This window comes from Homalodisca vitripennis, chromosome X, assembly GCF_021130785.1.
Source record: "Homalodisca vitripennis isolate AUS2020 chromosome X, UT_GWSS_2.1, whole genome shotgun sequence".
NCBI classification, from domain to species: Eukaryota; Metazoa; Arthropoda; class Insecta; order Hemiptera; family Cicadellidae; genus Homalodisca; species Homalodisca vitripennis.
The window spans coordinates 13,038,252-13,048,654 of NC_060215.1; positions in this window are offsets into that span (position 1 = coordinate 13,038,252).

Consider the following 10,403-nt stretch of genomic DNA (forward strand, 5'->3'; position numbering starts at 1 on the left):
CCCAACCTATCTTTAGGAAATAAAGCTTGACATATCTTGAATTTGTAGGGATGATATTTACAAATTTCAATCATATTTCATCAATTAACTTTATAATAAGGCATCGCATAATTCTGTTATTACCTTTACACCGGATTCGGAGTTGGCCTCAGAACAAAAACGTAATTTTAAATATTTTTATTGATGATTTTTCATACACCGGCGTTTTGTCATTATTGCACCAGAGTTTATCCAACTATCAACTGCTTGTATCAAACTGACGTACTTTCTGCTAGCAACTTGTCAATTTTGCTGGCAGAAGTATTAAATATCCATCTAACTTTTATGGATCTGCCAATTTCATTTTACCCCATTAATGGCAAAGCAGTGAAAATAGTACTACACAAACTTCACTAGGAAATATACAAGTGCTAAGAAATCCAAGAAACAAAGGTCTGAATCGCACTAAAATAAGGAATATCTGTCTCTGGTGTGTTTTGAATAACCTACCATAATCACCACAACAATGAGAACTGTGAGCAGCATCAGCTGTTTAAGTTTACTAAATACAAACAGCTGATTTATAAATACTGTATTTCCTTACATCAGCAGAACGAGACCGTTTAAACTATAAACTTTTAAACTGCTAATTTAAGTGTACATCATAATCGAATAATTATAAAAGTTGGACTTCATGGATTGCTCTAATTTCTGACAATTATTATACTAATTTATACAGACGACAACTACAATTTAACCATTAGTTAAGTTATTCGTGATTTATTTAAGATAAATGTACTTACTGTAGTTAACAGTTTTCTTAGATTATTTAAAAGTTAAATAGTAATAAATTGAAGAAGTTCAAGTTTTATCAGTAAGAGAAATGTAGAAATTTCAAATTTTAAAAGAGATTATTTACTATTTCACAGAAGTTTTGGAATAACAAGTACCTGTATAAAAACTACGAACTTCAACATATATTTTTATATAACCTATGTCTTTTCTTTTTAGTGTTAATTGCATTATTATTATGTTATGTATTAAAGTCAAAGCGTCTTGTCGTAATCTTCTGCTTGATATTTTTTTCTAGATATCGAGCTAAAGATGACATTCGAAGGATTGTATTTAATAAGAACTAATTATTGACGAATAACATGTAAAAACAATTTTTTATGGTGGGCAATTGGATGTTGTAATTAATTTCCGTTTCATACTAGACATTCATACACTGAATTAGCGAGGGAATTCCATGACGTTTATTACTGTCTGGTTACAATAAATTCGAAATTTGGTGCTTCACTGAATTATCAAAAATATTAGTAGGCCTAACTCAACATGTTTTCACACGTTAAGTAAAAGAGATCAACGAGTACGACGTTAAAAACCTACGGACTGTAGAGATATGTGAGGGACGCCTTAAGGTTGGTTACATTGAATTCCATTTGTGATACTTCTACTCGTTAAATCGTCGAGTGAGCTATGGTGAAGCACACCCTGGACTCTGTATTGCAGCGTGAGCAGCGAGAGGTGCCAGCGAGGGTTCCAAGTGTCCGGGTCGCGCGATGACGACACGGCCGCCCGGAATGTACCCAACTGAGGCGATGTAACAACTCGAAACCGCAACCCTGTTTTCACTGCCATTGGCATTCACCTCTTTCACGAGAGACCAGGGCAGTCACGACCGTCTCAGCCTCCTGCAATAATTACCTCAACTTCTACTGTCACACGCAATTCGCCACCTCCGCTGCTGACGATTCTTCGGAAGCTGCCAGTTGCCAGAAACTAGAAAACTAGAAACTAGTTACCTTCGTCAGCCAGCTGAAGGATTTGGTTGTTTTGTTATAGTTGCCATAAATAATAAAGTTCCCTTCGGAAGTTGTGGAACCTGGTTGTTCTGTGTCAGCTGTCATAAGCTACAAAGCTCCCCTCGGAAGTTGTGGAACCTGATTGTTTTATTCAGTTGTAATAAGAGAGTTTTAAGTTGTACAACTCTCTTCGAATGTTATAAAACCTGGTTATTCTGTGTCAGCTGTCATAAGGTATAAAACTCCCTTCAGAAGTTGTAGAACCTGGTTGTTCTGTGTCAGCTGTCATAATGTATAAAACTCCCTTTGGAAGTTGTGGAACCTGGTTGTTCTGTGTCAGCTGTCATAATGTATAAAATTCCCTTCAGAAGTTGGAGAACCTGGTTGTTCTGTGTCAGCTGGCATAATGTATAAAACTTTCTTTGGAAGTTGTGGAACCTGGTTGTTCTGTGTCAGCTGTCATAAGGTATAAAAACTCCTCTCGGAAGTTGTGGAACCTGGTTGTTCTGTGTCAGCTGTCATAAGGTATAAAACTCCTCTCGGAAGTTGTGGAACTTGGTTGTTCTGTGTCAGCTGTCATATGGTATAAAACTCCCTTCGGAAGTTTTGGAACCTGGTTGTTCTGTCAGCTGTCATAAGGTATAAAACTCTCTTCGGAAGTTGTGGAACCCGGTTGTTCTGTCAGCTGCCATAAGGTATAAAACTCTCTTCGGAAGTTGTGGAACCCGGTTGTTCTGTCAGCTGTCATAAGGTATAAAACTCCTCTCGGAAGTTGTGGAACCCGGTTGTTCTGTCAGCTGTCATAAGGTATAAAACTCCTCTCGGAAGTTGTGGAACCCGGTTGTTCTGTCAGCTGTCATAAGGTATAAAACTCTCTTCGGAAGTTGTAGAACCCGGTTGTTCTGTCAGCTGTCATAAGGTATAAAACTCCTCTCGGAAGTTGTGGAACCCGGTTGTTCTGTCAGCTGTCATAAGGTATAAAACTCTCTTCGGAAGTTGTGGAACCCGGTTGTTCTGTCAGCTGTCATAAGGTATAAAACTCCTCTCGGAAGTTGTGGAACCCGGTTGTTCTGTCAGCTGTCATAAGGTATAAAACTCCTCTCGGAAGTTGTGGAACCTGATTGTTTTATTCAGTTGTAATAAGAGAGTTTTAAGTTGTACAACTCTCTTCGTATGTTTATAAAACCTGGTTATTCTGTGTCAGCTGTCATAAGGTATAAAACTCCCTTCAGAAGATGTAGAACCTGGTTGTTCTGTGTCAGCTGTCATAATATATAAAACTCCCTTTGGAAGTTGTGGAACCTGGTTGTTCTGTGTCAGCTGTCATAATGTATAAAATTCCCTTCAGAAGTTGGAGAACCTGGTTGTTCTGTGTCAGCTGGCATAATGTATAAAACTTTCTTTGGAAGTTGTGGAACCTGGTTGTTCTGTGTCAGCTGTCATAAGGTATAAAACTCCTCTCGGAAGTTGTGGAACCTGGTTGTTCTGTGTCAGCTGTCATAAGGTATAAAACTCCTCTCGGAAGTTGTGGAACTTGGTTGTTCTGTGTCAGCTGTCATATGGTATAAAACTCCCTTCGGAAGTTTTGGAACCTGGTTGTTCTGTCAGCTGTCATAAGGTATAAAACTCTCTTCGGAAGTTGTGGAACCCGGTTGTTCTGTCAGCTGTCATAAGGTATAAAACTCCTCTCGGAAGTTGTGGAACCCGGTTGTTCTGTCAGCTGTCATAAGGTATAAAACTCCTCTCGGAAGTTGTGGAACCCGGTTGTTCTGTCAGCTGTCATAAGGTATAAAACTCCTCTCGGAAGTTGTGGAACCCGGTTGTTCTGTCAGCTGTCATAAGGTATAAAACTCTCTTCGGAAGTTGTGGAACCCGGTTGTTCTGTCAGCTGTCATAAGGTATAAAACTCCTCTCGGAAGTTGTGGAACCCGGTTGTTCTGTCAGCTGTCATAAGGTATAAAACTCCTCTCGGAAGTTGTGGAACCCGGTTGTTCTGTCAGCTGTCATAAAGTATAAAACTCCTCTCGGAAGTTGTGGAACCTGGTTGTTCTGTGTCAGCTGTCATAAGGTATAAAACTCCTCTCGGAAGTTGTGGAACTTGGTTGTTCTGTGTCAGCTGTCATATGGTATAAAACTCCTCTCGGAAGTTTTGGAACCTGGTTGTTCTGTCAGCTGTCATAAGGTATAAAACTCTCTTCGGAAGTTGTGGAACCCGGTTGTTCTGTCAGCTGTCATAAGGTATAAAACTCTCTTCGGAAGTTGTGGAACCCGGTTGTTCTGTCAGCTGTCATAAGGTATAAAACTCCTCTCGGAAGTTGTGGAACCCGGTTGTTCTGTCAGCTGTCATAAGGTATAAAACTCCTCTCGGAAGTTGTGGAACCCGGTTGTTCTGTCAGCAGTCATAAGGTATAAAACTCCTCTCGGAAGTTGTGGAACCTCGGTTGTTCTGTCAGCTGTCATAAGGTATAAAACTCCTCTCGGAAGTTGTGGAACCCGGTTGTTCTGTCAGCAGTCATAAGGTATAAAACTCCTCTCGGAAGTTGTGGAACCCGGTTGTTCTGTCAGCTGTCATAAAGTATAAAACTCTCTTCGGAAGTTGTGGAACCCGGTTATTCTGTCAGCTGTCATAAGGTATAAAACTCCTCTCGGAAGTTGTGGAACCCGGTTGTTCTGTTAATCTTTCTTATGGCTAATGGCTACGTATTGAATTAAAAAATAAATAATTTATATTCGATTATTATGTAATACTCATCACCCTAACACCGTGGCACATGCTTACATGCCTAATTAATGTTAAATGATGTTATGGCAATCAACATTCGTATATACATATTTATCATACCAAACCAAGTGTTATTATTTCGAATATCTTTTTTTTTATTTTTTTTTATTTATTAGTTATTATAAAAACTGCAGACCTATACACTGTTAACTCAATCCCACTCTAGTTTATCCTACTGTTATCTTAGATTCTTTACTCATGTTGGTCCTTTTCACATAGTTTATTTACTGTTTTTCCTTTATAGTATTTAATTAATTGTTGTTATTTCTTATTTAAATAGCTCTCATTAGGCTCTATGTTCTATGTCCTATTGCTATACAGTGTTTACTGGCCTTACAATTTCCAGTCTTGTACAGTTGTTACCTGTGTTGTTTGCTGGTCATGCCTCCTTGTTGTATGTTACTATTTACTCTCTGTCTTATTAGCTCCTAAGAAAACTTGTGTACATCTTGTCCATAATTATTTTTTTGTTACTTTTGTATAAAATTGGCGATTGCCGTTGAAATAAATAAATAAATATTTTCATTGATTTACTATTAAATGAAAGGGGGTTATTTACGTTGTTAATTCAATTTCACGGATATAACTTTGATATATTTATAAAGAAAATTTAAAGATCGTAGTAAGGAATTGCACATGACAAATAAAACAAAAATAATAGTTTGTAAGTAGCACGAACCTAGTGTGACGATTTCGTAAGTGAGTGTATCCAAGCAGATAGTTTCCTTGTCAAGTTTCGGCCAACTCGGCAAATCGTCAATCATGTGGTTGTGGTTGATTATGTCATTAAACGTATCAAACGATGTGTTTTTACACTGTTTCTTATCCATTTCCTGCATTTCCCGAGCCTGAAACCTTGTGACTGGAGTAATTAGTGGCACAGCTCACTCCCACTTCCTCGCCGCCGCCGTGGCTGGGCACGTGTTCGATAACTCAGTGTTCGGAACCCATATTGTAATTTACTTATCTTAGGCTCCCTGGTCACCGTTTTTTGTTTTAATAGGTGTTTGCTTCAGTACACTCACTCAAGACGATGCAGCACTTCTTGTAAGAACGTGTGAAATTTCCACCGGTAAAAACACTGATTTTTCCTCATTTTTCATATTGTAACTCTGTAATCAATGATATGAATGTGGATCTGGCTAACAAATTGCAGAAATGCCAAAGTTACTGTTTACGTTTTGTATTTGATCTAAGACGTGACAATCATATAAATCATATTTATATTCAAAATTCTATTCTAAAATTGGCCGCTAGAAGATTATTAGAAATTCTAAAATTGGTGTATTTTAGTCTTAACACTGGAGAGCCTATATATGTGGCTGACAAATTCAAATTGATTTCTGAAACAAGCGCAAGAGAGACATGAATCGCCTCATCATTGCTTCTTATCCCTCCTCACGGAACCTCAACTTAAAATAAATAATTTGTCGTTACTGCTTACCGAGCATGGAATTCCCTTCCTAACCATATTAAGTAAGTTGCAAGTAGAAACCTGTTTGCAGCCTTACTGAAAGCTAAATTTCTAGAAACGATGTCAGCGATGGGTTAGTTGAGGTAGGTCTTGGAGGACGGATAGGGTGCTAATGAATGTGCGTATGAATGTACTGTATGGATATATGTGTATTAAATTCTTAAAGAGACCTTATTGCATAATTTTTGTTTTATTTTAAATGTAGTAGTTTTATTATTGTATTACTATATTAGGGCTAATTGTTAGACAGGGCCTTATGGCCCTAAATTCGCCCTTTTGTACATTATGTATATGATACAAATAAAGTCATTTGACAAGAAGCTTAGAAAATTGCACTTAGTCCTTAAGAACCTTCCAGAGTGACAGGATATCTTGTATGAGTAAGATTGGGAGTAGGGGCCGTCTACTGTCGAGACTCACGAGGAAAAGTTTAGGGCACTAATCTCAAGTCATGTCCCCTAGAAAGAAGGAGAAGCTAGCTCTGAACCAACCTCTCCAGTCAAAGAAGGCAGGGGATGGCATACCCTTATGTCTATGCTAGCAAGAACCATTGACTCTTTGGGGGAAAATCCCACCAATTCCAACAGTCATCTCCCGCAGTATATTAGACCTATCGAATTACCCTCGACATTTGCGGTTAGTAATATGCCGCTCCTGGACATCTATAAGGTTACGCTGATTTAAATGACACATCGGTTTTTGCTGTACCCAGTGTGGGTTCAACTGGAAAATATAAACCAGCCAGAAGTAAACCCTCCTGGAGATCTGGTCACCCTAGTTCAGTCTGCTCGCTGAGGAAGCAACAAACTTCACAAGCACGCAGACTCATTTTACACACCATTAATTTCCTATTTATCCATGAAGACATCCGGTGGTTTAAATAGAAAATAGATCACTGGTAAACAAACCTTGGCATTTTATGTTGTATGAAGACCTATTAAACATAAACATGAAACACACAAGACAGGCATTCATATAACATTAACTAAAATGCACATGTGACATGTTTTATATAAGCTAAGCACTTTACTCTTTGACAAAATATCTTAATTTGAAACACAACAGAATTGCTTCCTAAGAGCAATTCAATGAAAAGGTCAAACCGTAAAAAAGGAAAAACTGCTATTATTACAGAATCCCCTTACAAAAACGAGCTTCAAGCCGAGAAGCAGAAACAGGAGGAAAAAATCAAAGCAAAAGCAGAAAGAGCAAGAATGAAATTATTCAAAGAAGAAAAAAATAAAGAGAAAAAGGACAAAGCACAGAAAAAACAGAAGAAAAGGAAACTCCATGAAAATAGACATGAAAGTAAAGGTAAAAAATTGAAGAAGAAAATACAACCAGAGACTGATGACTCAAGCGATGATAAAGATGATGCCCAATGTTTGTATTGTGGGTACTTTTATTCCAAGTCAAATGAGGGATGGATAAGCTGTGTACGATGTAAGAACTGGGCACATAACTCTTGTGCTAATGTAGACAGTGAAGAGGACGAAGTAGTTCTCATTTGCAAAGATTGTCACTCTGACTAGTTTCAGTAGGCCCAGGCTAAATTTCCAACACCGTTCCGCCCCACCCATGGGAAGTTTGTATTAATTTTGTTATTATATTTTATTAATAATATTTTTTATATAATACATCATGTAAATAGCCAGTGTTATAACCAATAAACATATAATTATATATTTCGGTTGATTTTTTTTATTCCTTCAAATTTTTGAATTAGGTTAGATTTAACATTAAGTGCCCCGTTCCGCCCCGTCTTCCCCTATTGTAACATAGAGTAACTGAATATATTTAAATTTTAAGCATTTGTTTAATATGAATGTTATGTAATAAATAGTGTATAGAGCTTAGTTTAATATTATTAAATTTTAAATTCAGCCTCAAAATAAGGTAATTTTTCATTTCATATTGCTTTTATCCATTATGTCATTCTTTACCAACTAAAATTATTCTTAATAACTAATAAACTTCATTTTCACCCATTGTAGTTGAATAAACACGAAACAGAATTAAAAACCCTTTTTATTAGCTGTTGTAATCGATTCAACTAACATAATATTCCCTCCATTTGCATATAATTTAACAGGTATAGCCATATTATAACAATTGAGTAAAAATAACAATTTTGGCGGTCTAGACAAATGTATTATAGTCTACATCTGTTTGTAGCAGGTATAAGATAGCCCATATCATTGTTTATATATGATTTACAAAGGAAAAACGTAATAAAAAGGTGATGTAAGGATAGCGTGTGTAAACTGGAATTTTCCACTTTCTGGAAAAGTCGAGACTCTGAAACTGTGATTTATCTCAGAGGCAACAACGTCATCCACCCGTCCCCTTCTGGGGCTGCCCCTTGATGTGTAGCAAAATATTAGGGAACATTTTTGTAGCTTAAACTCATAGCCCTTTAAGCAATTTTCCGTGAAATACTTGATCTTTTGTCACTACGAGGAATGTCATGCATTGAAGGAAGGAAATGTAGGCAATATTGTTATTAAGTCCAAATGAAACCTGCTGAAGACAACAATAAGAAATCTCTGTAGTGTGTACACGGGTTCTAGCGTCAGGGAGTTACACGTTTTAATTTATTTATGATGTAAGGACATATAAGTTTTTTAATTACACACAACTGAAGAAATTACATTTTCATAGCCTACATAAAAACTTAGTCACTAACCCCAGTTATCTTTAATGGACACACTCTAAAAAGTTCATATCGTGAATATATTCAAACGTTACTCTTTGGGCTTGATTAAAAATGTTACAAAATTCTGTTTGAAATACCTACCACTTCTCAAGCGAATAATTAAAAAAAAACTTTTCATAAAGGCATGTAATGGAACTGTAACAAGATTTCTTTGAAAAATCAAATAAAGCATTGTAACAAAACTTAAATTACAAATACTAGATTAAGTTGAATATAATAATACTTAATTTTACACCCAACTTTCTTCATTTTGTTTTCTTCCCACTAATTTCTATAATAAGTACGCCGTTTTGGTAAAATTAAAGTGCTATTAAAGGTTAAAAATAAACATTAATTATTAAGTGCATATTTGACAGTTAGTGTGCATGGAATAGACACACAACATGGCTGTTGTTGTTCCTGACTTATGCGTGTCACAACAACGCTCTGGTATGTAAGTTTACTTTAACTTAGGTTGTAGTCATGCATTAGTTTGGTCATTTCCACCAAAAAGAGATCAGTTTTTAGATCTCAAAACGCAGTGTTACTACAGCTTTATCCACAATTTCATTACGAGTCACCGCATCTCGCTGTAATTCTTTGCATACGTAAAGTTATTGAAAATAACTTAATTCTGAACAACAGTTATTTATTTAAACTTGTATATTGGTCAATATCAAGAGACTGTTGAATTTACAAATTCGTCAATTATTTTCACTGACACACACTTAACACATGAGGTAATCATAAATTGAAATGCAATACCGAAAGACATTCCCTGGAACAATTAGTTTTGCCTACACCTAAATTACAAAACAAGTTTTTCATCAATTAATTGCAGTTTAGTGAACACTTATAATATTTTATTTTAATTATGTTCAAATAAAAGTAAATTATCTCAAAAGCCTAGACACATACTCAGGTCTACGAGTAGTGATCAAGGAAGCTCTAAGATTGTTATATATTAAATTGTTGTGTTCCACTTTAACAACACAGGTCGCCCTTTCCAGGAAACATATAGGAAATGTTGAACTAGCATATGTAGAATATAGGCTAAAGAATTATTTATTTCAAACGAGAAAAGAAAAAAAACTAAACACAAAATAATATTTTCTTCAGATTTCTACTTTGTGTTTTGTGATAATTTATTGAATGAGTTTATAAAATTGATTATTCATTTAATTACAAATAACAATAATCTCATTTTATACATCTCATAAAAACGATTCGTTGATATATTAAAGAAGGAATTTTATTTGTCTTTGGTCCGAATCACGTTAGTTTTTATATTTTTCATCTGGGAATGTTCCAGGATCCTTTCAAACCGGTTGAGGCCGCGAGGAGGGGGGTGCCGCCTGGAGGGGGGAGCGGGAAGCCATATTGGACAAGGTAATAGTTGGACGGTCGGCCACCACAGCGCTAGCGACAGGAGACCGCCTACTAACGCTACCTCGCGGCAGCTTACAAAGCTAAACCTTGCGCCGGCGCCTCGCCCACGCTACCTAGCGGCCTCAGCAGGAACCACGTAATTTGTTTGAAAATTAAATCTAATAGGACCCAGTGAAACTGTAATAATTTAGGATCTAACTTCATTCACAAGCGAGATGCGCACGTAACCGTGCCCTCGAGTGGTTAATGATGTTTACTTTCGTTCGGCATAATGTTGTC